The sequence below is a fragment of the Mytilus galloprovincialis genome, chromosome 11 (genome assembly GCF_965363235.1).
Source record: "Mytilus galloprovincialis chromosome 11, xbMytGall1.hap1.1, whole genome shotgun sequence".
Taxonomy (NCBI): Eukaryota; Metazoa; Mollusca; class Bivalvia; order Mytilida; family Mytilidae; genus Mytilus; species Mytilus galloprovincialis.
This window is the reverse complement of record NC_134848.1, coordinates 13,565,805-13,578,472: the sequence shown is the minus strand read 5'-3', so window position 1 is coordinate 13,578,472 and position 12,668 is coordinate 13,565,805.

Below are 12,668 nucleotides of genomic sequence, written 5' to 3'. Positions count from 1 at the left end.
AATATATAAATATGACAACATGGACAAACTCATTAGGATTATCAGATGATATAATATCCTTCAATACCATTTTCCAACAATCTTGTGGTTTAATTCGTTATCATGAGAACCATTGTAGATAAAGAAAAAAATAACTAAAATAACAAATACTCCACACATACCCTTTATCACTAGGTAACTTCCCATGCATCAACATCTGGAAACATAAAGGAAATGCATAGGGAACAAAGGTTAACATGATGTGATCTATAAGAGTCATAGTGATATGCACAGGCTCTCATAAAACTAATAAAAAAACTTTGTCCTTTTCTAGTCTTGTAGTCAATTTACAGACCAAATTGCATAAATCAAAATGACACAACTTAATTTGACACACAAATTGACAGTTTAAACTTAGTTGATGACCAGATCACACTGACCGTATACAAAAGAGAGACGAATGATACGAAAAAGGGATACTCAAACTTTTAAGTCGAAAACAAAGCGTTGAATGCGCCGACAAAAACAAACTACAATCAAGACACATGGTATAAATATCGGAAATCAAAGAGTTACTAACACAAATTTGTCAAGATGCGTATTAGTTTCTCCATAGGCGGTAATGGTAACGTTTTTTTCTGTTGCTCAGTCCATATCGTTAACTTAGATATGTGCGATGGCTCGTTTCGAAGATGAGACATTTTGACATATGTGGTTAAATTTTCGGGGTACGAAGTGAGATTACTTTTTTCGTAAATTAGCAAACCCCGAGTATCCCTTTGTGATGCGGCTCCTTATGGTAAATTTTTTTTAACACACTAAGTTCTTTAAAAATTTAATACTTTGAACACATTTGATAGCTCCATAGATTTTACACATTTATTCTGTGCTACCCTACTTTCTAAATTAACTCAAATGGTTATGCTCAGTCACTTGTTTATTATAGAAAAGTGTCAAATATCACTACACATAGACTTTTTTGTTTACACGTGACTTTTGAGTTCCTCATTTCAGGGCGCATTAGGGATATTGTCCCAAATAGGACCAAAAAGAGAGATGATAGCAGGAGCTCTTGGAGAGTTAGAATATCTGACTCTTCAAGAGGCCCCTTTCTTATTAATCATTTTCAGTACAAAACCGGTAATTAAGTATTTCGGTTAGTCATATTCGGAGAAAAGAGGACAATATAATGGATACTACAATTGGAACAAATCTGTCGTCATCTGCGATATAGAAATTTCAGAACGGTCAATCGACTCGTAAAAACGTCTGATAATGTTTTTTAACATATTTAAATTTATTTCACTATGATATGATATATGCCTGTAATAGACAATTGTAATAATTGAGCTGTATTTTACCATTTATATTGCTTCAATCTATTTTGTATATATGTGTTTAATTTAGGTACAAGTACATACTTCAATCGAAAATATCTCCTTTTTTATTTCCATGGGCGGACAATAAATCTTATTTAGGATCTAATACTTAGTTTAAACAAAGTTACATTATTATAGTGAGCTACGTGCAACTTTGAGATTTTATATGCGTGTTGTTTGTAGTAGTTTAGGATAAAATGATTATTATGTATTTTTCGACATAATGTGTTTGGCAGATTGACATTTTTTTATTGAATCCAGTGTATAGTTCTTTTGAGGAATTTTAAAAAGACTTTACCTTAGAACAATAATTCGATCGAATTGTTGATATAAATAAATCTTATTATAGGCGTGGCTTTATTCAACATGTTTACCAGACCAAACAATGTAAACAACAAAAATGTAAGTAAACTTTCTGATAAATTGACATTATCGTTTGTTCTATTATCTTTTTCATTGAAATATCCGAAATGTAAATCTATTTTTTAATGTCAAAATTTATTTTTAATTAGTAATTTAATCGTCTGTCTAAAGACAAATCTATATCTTGATACCAATGCACCACTGTTTAACTCGTTAATTAAGGTCTTTCCTTTTTCAAAAGGGTAAGACCTTACTGTATTTCTTCAGTTTATTATTATTATTCTTCCGCCAAACTTTGACGAAGTTAGCCTCCGTAACCGTAAGACGTGTCGCTTTCATGTTCACACTTTGTATCGGTGTCATGAATATCTATCCGGAACTCACCCTGTGAGTCGAAAAATTTGTCGGTGCGGAGTAATACCTCCAAAACCCTAAAACCTTGTTATCGTTCCAACACCGTAACCGTAATAGGTAGGAAAAAAAAGGAAGGGTGAAATTTGTTCAGGACCAGACCCCGGTTCTTCGTCACATTTGGATCGAAAGGATACAACGACTCATTGGTAGTGTTATGCCCCTATGAAAATTAACCGGTGTCGGTTGGCCACCAAAACTCAAAAACCAAAAGTCGTAGACACGTAGGATCTTCACCATTCATCATCAATTCATGTGACTTTGAAAAATATCTCAAGGTCAAATGCGTATGTGTTGACCTGACACCTTGTTACCGGATAATCTCAGAAACCATTATACTTACAGAAGTTTTAAATAGTGGAAAATGTTTGGGTCATTAAGGAACAACTTTGTTACATTTTGACCGAAGAGATTTGACCTTTCTGTAAGGGGCATAACCCCTGATTTAGGTTTCTGAAAAGACAAAATCAGCTTTTACTATATAACCAAAGGTCCTAGACCCATGGGGTCTTCAACAATGACATTGGAGACTAATGACCTTGACAAAGGTCACAAGGTCAAAGGTCAAGGTCATGTCCCAGATAGCGTATTATGTGTTTTTTACCTGATTTTAAGGATTTTTAGTGTGTTTTTAAGGTTGACCTTGACCTTTGACCTTTCAACTTTTTAGTCGATATCTCAAAAACGGTTAATCTTACAGAAATAGTAAACAGTGAAAAATGTTTAGGTGACTGAGGCACAACTTTTTTACATTTTGACCGAAAGGATTTGACATATTCTTAAGGGGCATAACCCCCGTTAACGGTTTGTGAAAAGGTAAAATTAGCTTTAACTCTTGAACGAAAAGTCCTAGACCCATGGGGTCTTTTATAATGACATTTTGGACCAATGACCTTCACAAAGATCACAAGGTCAAAAGTCAAGGTCATGTCCTCAAAAGCGAATTTTGCTTGTTTTTTGTCATACTTTAACGGTTTTCTGTGTGTTTGAGAGCTTTTCAATGCATTCTTCGACTATTGTAACATGTATTTTACATTTCGAAAAGGAAAGACCTCTCAATTGTTCAAGAACAATTGACATTTTAATAATTCTTTCACTTTTCATTTATTGTGTGGGATTTATGTCAAACACAGAATTTAAAATTTCTTGATTTCAAGCCAATATCTGAATGGAATGCTATCTAAAATAACTAGAATGTTCTTTGCTTTTACCGAATACAACAAAAAACTAAACGGTTAATCGAATGTATTCCGATGTGTACGGAATGAAAATTTGCAGAATGGCTTTCATATATGATATGTTCTTTTTGATCTGATTAATATTTTGGTGTTTGCCAACGTAAACTACTTCCTAATTCATCACATACTAGAATCCTTGAAAATTTAAACCACTATAAAATCCCGTCATTATGATATTGGGCTATGGTAATAATTAAGGTCTTTCCTCTCCGCGAGGAAAGACCTTATTATTTTTCTCCTGTTTTTTTTTTTTTTTTTTTTTTTTCATCCAGCATTTGTTTAACATGGCCTCCCCTTGTTTCTTTTGGAGTTATCAAGACCAAATATGGACCATTGGTAGACCTCATCATGAAGTATTACCAGATGAGGCTGTGTAGGATTTCATCATCCCCTTTAGAAGTTATCTCCCTTTTATTGTTTTTTTTCGACATGGCCCCCCCTCGTTGTTTTTGAAGATATCATGACCTTATTTGGACAATAGTTAGATCTCATCATGATGTGTTACCATATAAGGCTGCTAAGGATTTCATCATTACGTATGAGAGTTATGTTCCCTTGAAGCAATTTATTTCTTTTACTTTTTTCTCAAAAAGTATTCAAGATAGAATCAATTTGAAAACGGCAACATGTACAGGACTAGATGGCAATGTTAATTAACATATACAATCATTTTGTTGTTAACCCTTATAAGGAGTTATTTCCCTTGAAAAAATATAAACAATTTTTGAAAAATTGTATCTCAAGAACCGGAAGTCGTAAAGACTTGGGACTTACACCAATAATCTTAAGTTCATGTGACCTTCAATTTGCACCCAAGGTCAAAGGTCACCGAGTGCAAAAAAAAATTACGCTGCAATTTCAAGCTTTCATATTAAGAAAACGATAAGAGTTTGCTGCATACTTACAGCGTATAAAATGTTCCTCTCGACGAGCTCTACATTTTATACACTGACCTCAAAAGAGTCCGACTGTCTGTTCAAAAGTTACGACGGGATGATTCTTAAAAGTATAGTATTGTGTGTATATCTTTTTAAAGGTAACAGATATCAACCTACTATAAACTGCAAAGATGATCAGTAGTTCAAGACCTTCAATTTGAGGTCAATGTCAGGTCATGATGAAATTTCACCTTGACCTTCACATTTTACTATGACCTTGACCTTGTAATATTTGAAAGGTCTAGTGGTCCTGAGTTGAATGGTGATAGTCCCATGTCTCTACGACTTCCGGTTCTCAAGTTTTGTATTGCATCATATATTTGATGATTAATTGTGACCTTGGTGAACTTTGAAATTGTCCCAATTCTTTTTCTATAATGTTGTCCTTCAACTGTAGATCATTTATCATTTAACAGATTTGAGATATCTATTGTCGTTTTAGAGATAATGCAGTTTGAAGTTTTTCGAGCGGAGGCATGTATTTCTGAATCATTAAGAGCTTGCCACTTAAAATGTTTTAGAAATTGAAGAGGTTGACATAGTTATATGTTTGACCAAATACCAAAAACATTCCATGGAAAAAAACACCAAAAAATCAATTTGAAATTTTCAAGTTTTGCATTGACTTTGTAAGTTTCATAACTCCTATTTATATAATTGATATTGCATCATTATTTGCACTTTGTCAAATGGGGTCATCTGATATATCAAATTGAAGGTCTTAATAAACTCTACTTAAAAATGAAAATTTTAAACCCCCTTTTCATCCCAGGGGGACGGGTGGGGTCATTTAGTGCAAACATTCAAATTTCTCAGATGGTAAGGTTGTCGCATATCAAATGAAAGAACATAAAGCGTACATTTCAAATTTCAAATTGACGTCTCCCAAAAATGGGTTGGATGGGGTCATTGAGTGCAAAAAATAAATGTTCTTTTAAGGTAGGGTTGTTGTATATCAAATGAAAGGTCATGATGTGTACATTTGAAATATCAAATTCCCGACCTCCAAAAATTTGTTGGATAGGGTTATAAAGTGCAAAAATCAAACTTTCAAGAACATGGTGTTGTCGCATATCAAACGAAAGCTCATCTACTCTGTTCCATATATCATAATTCCGATCTCAAAAATGTAGACGGATGAGGTCATTAAGTGTAAAAAGCGAAAAGTTTCAGAAGGTGTGCTTGTCGTATATCAAGCGAAAGGTCGTACAAAGTACAATACGAAAACATCACTTTTACAGGAAAGACCTTTCAATAATTTTACAAACAATTGAGATACTAGTTTGTATTATTTTCTTTCATTCTTGCTTATGTGTTTTTTTTTTTGTGCTTTTTTATTTGTTTCCATAGTGATTTAAATTATTAGAAAGACTTGACGGTTGTATTCTTATTTTTGTCAATTTCATCTTTTCTGTCATTTGTTCAATCATCGTGGTCAATATAATGGAATTGTATGCGACTGTCATACAAATGAGAGTTTTTAATAGCTATACAAGTTTGTTTCAAACACCTTTTTTTCTTAAGACAATGCCTGTAGCAAGTCAGGCATTTTGGTTGTTAAAACGTCGGGCTATTTGTTTTGTCATCTGAAGCATTGTATGACCACCGGTAACAACTTTGTAAACGATGATTAAATCTTTAGCATGCCAATACATTTCTGACAAAATCTTTGATGCGATCCGACATAAAAAATCGACACGAAAGAAACAAGAAGATGCCCGTTTATCTTAGGAAAGCAACAGGACTATGTGAAACCAATGACATGTGATGAAATTTTGATAATGTTGGCGGAGACAAATAAACTTCAAACAATTCCTTAGTGTCATGGTAACGTGATCATACAAATGACAGTCTCAGAGTTTCTGCCTGCAGCAACTCTGCAGAACAGTTTTAAGTGTGTTTCGTTTTTCGATCACAATTATTCACTATTCAGTTCATTAAAAAAAAATGGCACATTTTTAAGATTATACAACCAAGGGGAAAACAGAATATCTTTGTCATATTTTCCGTTTGCCTTTCGTATATTTGATAATCATGATAATGTCTTTATCTTGTTTTGATTTAGATTTTTAGTCGGTAGACAAAATGAGGCGAAGGTGTAAACCGAGATCTTAGTGTGATAACAATTGTGAAAGCCTTCTAAAACTACACAAGACTCTTTAAAGGTATATATGTGCTCCTGTGAATCATAAAAGACATAACAAAGAATAGTGAAAACGGGATGATCGGACAAAAGAGTCACTTTCCTGACCTGGTTCCGATTTTTTCCGAAAAAATAGTTTTAACATGGTTCTATCGTATGTTAATTTCCAACATGAAGAATGTTTGCTTACATTTCTGTTATATTGACAGTATAAGATGAGGAGACAAGACAGACTTAGTTGGTTAATTCAACAATAATTTGAGACTCAGCAGCACAAACCATGTAAAGGTCTATCAAAGACACACAACTGACCGAATTAAAACAAACATACAAAACAAACTCTAACAAAGAAGCCGACACAAATGTGTTTGTTTTTTATGCAAATGCAGCTAGTAAAAATAATGGCATTATACAAGGACACTATTTCGATAAAGTGTAAATACAGTAAAATAAGAATACATATGCAAATACAAATACAGAGCAAAGTTGAGAGTAATTTGACCAAACGGAACATAATAGTACAATAAAATCAGCCAAATTATTAAGTAAATAATATACAATACAACGATCGCTCCTTTGAATATAAACCCAAGGCTGATACTAAAACCTTTACCTATTATGTCTTGTTTTTTTCCTTTGAATAATTGTTTATCCAGACACTTGACGATTTACAATTTCTTAGGAACGTTTGAAAACTTCTTAAATATCGTGTTACTTATCTTAGTTTCGATCTCGATTCGCGGATGTAGGATGTGGCTACCATAGTGAAAACAATTTTCAATTTAGGTTTTGTCTTAGACTGTTAGATGCTGGTACTGAAATAACCACTATAGTCAACATTTATGTGTATGTCTAAAGAAGAGGTTCTCGAGGAGTTGAAAATGCATTTCATTAAACAAAATTCACATTACATCTGCTTAATCTATCTGATCATGTTTCATGTCTGCATGTATCGTTCATTTGTAACAGTTTAATCGTAACTTCCTCTTTTTCTCTGAAACCACGTAAAAATATATTGCTATCGATCTTGATTGAATCATTTGTTACAAAGAGCTGCACTATTATAGTATAGAATGCATTGTCAACTGAATACAACGTTTAAACATAATACATGTGTTCATCTGGTTAGTTTCGGATGAACAGATGTCATATTTCTAGACCATTTTGAAAGAATAAAAAATATATAACAAGCCGACATATTTGTTTTTAATTCTAGTGTAAACTACATAGAATAAATTTAAATCAATCTACCTTGTGACAGTATTTCGATCGTTTTATTTATAGAATACACGTAATGGTATGTGAATGTCAATATTTTGCAGACAACAATATTAACAAGAATGTAAGTTAACCTATTTAATGTTCTGTCTAAGAGTCAAAACAACATACCTTTTAAAATAATAAACAAAGGACATTGCTTGTTAAAACTAAATTATTATTGTCTTATTTAAAAACAGTTTAAAAAATATAATGATAATTACATAATTGTACTTTGTTAATGTTTATTTACACGATATTTTACGTATGGTTCATATTTCAATGTGTTCTGCTCAGGGTTTTGGAACGGTGGATCAATAACTTTTGACAATTATGTCCATGTTTACATTACACCATTAAATATCGTCAGACATTTTTTAGGCTATACAACATGTAAATGTAGTGTTGTGTTTATGGAAAATATTTTCATAATTTTGATGAGCAGTTTTCTCGGTTGTTTCAGAAAGTATTGAACATGTCAAAATGAAATCAAACTTGGAAATTTGTTTTTAAATCTTTCTGTTCAGGTTATTATTGAATTTTATTGTTATCAATTGACCTGGATAATATTGATTCAATATGTGTCAGATTTCAGTACATGTAGGTCATTTAAACTATATATGGAGATTAGGGAGACGTATCTTTTTTAAATTCATTTGTTTGAATATTCAACAACCATCCGCTTGACTTACCGATGTGAATTTAAATATTAACCGAAATTTGTTTTCTTCTTTATTAATCTTAAAAAGGGATAACGGTTAAAATGTCCACGTTGCTTGATTCAAAGCATGAGTTATAAATGTTGACTGAGAAAAACATCGTGATATTTAATCAATTATAGTTAAAGAAGATTTGAATCTAAGTCCTCTTAACTTCTTTGAACAATTATTTGTCATAATTATTCTCCTATTTTTTCAAACAATTTATATAATCTATAAAAAAAATAGAATGCAATCCGATGAACATGGTTTTAATGTCTTGTTTTTTTTTTTTTTTTTTGTGTCGCACACAGTATCACACAAATAAAAAAAACAATGGAATGACTATTTGTCAAATGGCGTTATACCATGATATTTTAATTGGTCACATTAGACCTTGGTTTTTCAAAATTCCACTACCTTCTTATTCATGCAAAAACCAATACAATTAGTGACTATGCCACTCAATTTGAGTTTTTCATTGTTTGACCAAGGTAAGGTATTTCATATTCTTGGAAAGTCCATATTTTTTGTGGATTTTGCATTATAGATCACACTGGTATTTTTATAAACAAGTCGCATAAAAGGTATGTTTTATATTTCAGATAATATTGACCTAAATTAATGATGGAATCTGTTTTGACAAATTAAATGTCAAAATATATAAATAATATTTTCAGGTCTAGATTTTGATCTGAGCGTTATTGATAGTCTGAATTAGACGAAACGCGTGTCTGGCGAATTAAAGATAATCCTGATACCTTTGATAACTATTTAAATAATCAACGTCAATATATCGACCAACAGAACGAATAGAAAGTAGTTGTCAAATCACGTACTTGGGATAGGCATATTCCAAAGCAAATGATGTGCTAAAACCATTTCAAACAATAAGATAATATCTCACGTGTTTGCTAGTTGATGCAAGTTGCAATGTTTTCTCTCCCACAATAGTGAGTGAGCAACTTAAACAAACATAGTTATCATAACCATAGTTGGGATTCAAACATTCAAAATTACACCTTAGAGTCCGAAGAATGCTTGAATAAAGGCAACAGTAGTATACCGCTGTTCAAAACTCATAAATCCATGGACAAAAAACAAAATCGGGGTAACAAACCAAACCCAGCAAAACGCATTAAATATAAGAGGAGAACAACGACACAACATCGAAACGCAACACACACAGAAACAGACCAATCATCAGACAAAACACCACGAGAATAACAAATGTAACACCAACATCCCGATAGATAAATGCCTTAATACTGATAAAATGTTACAAGTCATACGACCAATAGGAACATAAAAGTACAAAGAAAAAAATGAAAAAAATAACGTAAATAAAATGAAATGGAACTGAAATCAATAGCGCAAGGCAATTCTATATAATTTGTGAAGGACTTGGTATTACCGATTAACATTTTAAGTGTAAAAAAAATATGTTTTTAAAGAAAATCAAGACTAAATCGTTTCATAAACCAAATACATTAAATGAAGTGTGTGTATCATTTAAAATTAATTAGAATAATTATAAATTAAGATAATGTATGTATTATGAGCGAAAGATAGTATATTCCAATACTTCAAATGGTTATGATGTTTGAATTGTGTTGCTCAGATGAGAAAATAAATAATTTGAAATTTAAATCGTCTTGTATGTCATATAATCTGGACTGTACTGGTATGATAATCAAATCTTAAATGTCATCTTATTATGAAGTCCATGAAGTGCTGACATTGTATTTCATGTAATTTCCCTTATCTATCTTAGCACGCGATTTTTGATTGAGAGAGCAGGATATGGAACAAAAAAAAAAGATAAAATAATTGTCAAGTAGGAACTGACAGTTAACGTTAAGGTTTCTTTCAGACAAAAGCATAAACGTTGTAAACGTAATCAGAAGGATAACAAATTAGCTTCTCTGTTCAAACTATATGTGTATATATTGATACGACATTTCCGTGCGTGATAGAGGGTTGTTGCTCACAAGAAAGCTATTAAATCAAGAGTTCCAAATGGTGAAGTTGAAATCATCACCATTAGTAAATTTTACGGACGCCATCACGATTTGGTTGACTGCTATTGAATAACCGTTTCACAAATGATATCGGATATGTTCCTTACGTCGTAGCCACAATCCCCTTCCCATTCATGAATGTGACCTAACCAATAAGATTATTAACCGGATTTGATATCTTATAAGCAACACTACAGGTACCACATGTGGAGCAGGATCTGCTTAACCGTCCGGAACACCTGAGATCACCCCTAGTTTTTGGTGGGGTTCGTGTTATTTATTCTTTAATTTTCTATGTTTTGTCATGTGTACTATTGTTTGTCTGTTTGTCCTTTTCAGTTGTAGCCATGGCGTTGTCAGTTTTGTTTCGATTTATGAGTTTGACTGTCCCTCTGGTATCTTTCGTCCCACCTTAAATCAAAAATGTAAGTTTAAACAAATTTATCGCAAATATCATCTCAAATAGCTAGAATACAATCAGCCGACTATGACTGAATTATGAATTATTCCTGTCATACATACTAATTTTTATAATTTTCCGTGTAGCATATCTCCTGATTGTATATGTTTGTATAAAAAGAATTGTCCTATTTAAACTCCGAACACACAAGTAAAGAATTTTTAAATATCGTCTTATCCATATGCATAAATATTTTAAACTTCACTCATCATTAGTGTAACCTCAGGTTTAAAACACAGGTAAAATCTTATGAAGATCACATGTCTATTTATACAAAGGTAATACAATATGTTGACGCAAACAATAACGCCTGTCAAATTTAAAAGTACCTCAATTGTAGGTTACCCTGACGTGAATAGCAATTATTTTTCACAAATCAAAAAATAATACACGTTCAATGTTTTGTGAACGATTCGGACAAATCATACAATAAATAAGGATTAAAATACATCCACACAAAAATGTTACGTAAAAATGATGAAATTGAATTAAAATCCATTTATCGTAGATAATATGAGTCATGCATGTGTGTAATGACATTAAAGTAGTTGTTGTTCCCTGTCACCAGGTTTCAAAATCGCTAGGACTCAGGATAAAATTTATAAATTGAAACAATTGGTATTATCTTCCATATAGTATGTACCATTTTTTTTTAATAATTCTTAGAATCCCTTCAGTAAAATTTACTATAAAAAATAAAAAGAAGTATTTAAAAAAAAGTTTAATTGAACCTCTTTTTATAAGACTATTCAGATTTGCATTTCTTAAAGAAGTACGATGTGCTATGTAATGAGTAATATTGATGGAAACTATTGTTTCATGTTTTTCTTGTGATTTTATAGACCTTTTATTTTTTATCATAACCTTTATATGTATTTACACGATGCAAAATACGACCAAACTAATGAAATCAATACTATAAGAGGATATGCTCTGTTATGAGAGTCAATATTAAGGCACCTTGCAAATATATATATGACATGAAATAATGACATGTTAACTGATAAATTATTTATTAGAACATGATTGATCTCCATTATAGAAGTGCACGCGAAACGAATATGCAGGGATAAAAGAACCCATTTTTGTTTTGTTAAGTAAATAGATATGCTATGATATTAATACAATATACATTATATATAGATATAGTCGTGGATAAAACCAAACGTTTTAGACATATTCACACAATATGAAATAAGGAAATGACTATGATATTTGTTTTAAATTTGACTATCAGCGTTAATCAGACGAAATGTTATCCTAAACCAGCATATTCATCCATCGGGATTCAATTAACCAGACCATCCGTATATAGTTTATTCTCCTACTCCTGACGTGTTCGCAATTTTTTTTATTTTAGATTCACAAAGTTATGCCGCATCTAGCTTTGATTTTGATTTGTTGCATGCACTGTATATCATCAGAACACCGCTGAAATATTTGTTTTCATGTTTGAATACATCCACTTAGTGCGGCAAAAATATTGGTCCTGAATTAATTTTTCTTTGAATGCTTCGAGAGTGCTTGCCTTAAATTTGTGTAACAATATAAGTTGAACTCTTAACGTTTGATCAGGCGTCTAACACATTTTTTAAATCTGTAGTTAAACTAAATGTGATTAGCAAATCCAAGCTAACTTTGTGTTATTTTCTATACCAAACCGACTTCTGCGACTCAACTAATGTTCATGCAGCTTATCAGCCAACGAAATATATGACGTATTATTGTGCAAACCTACTACATTTGACTTACTTTTGTTATTTGATCAACCAGATTGATAA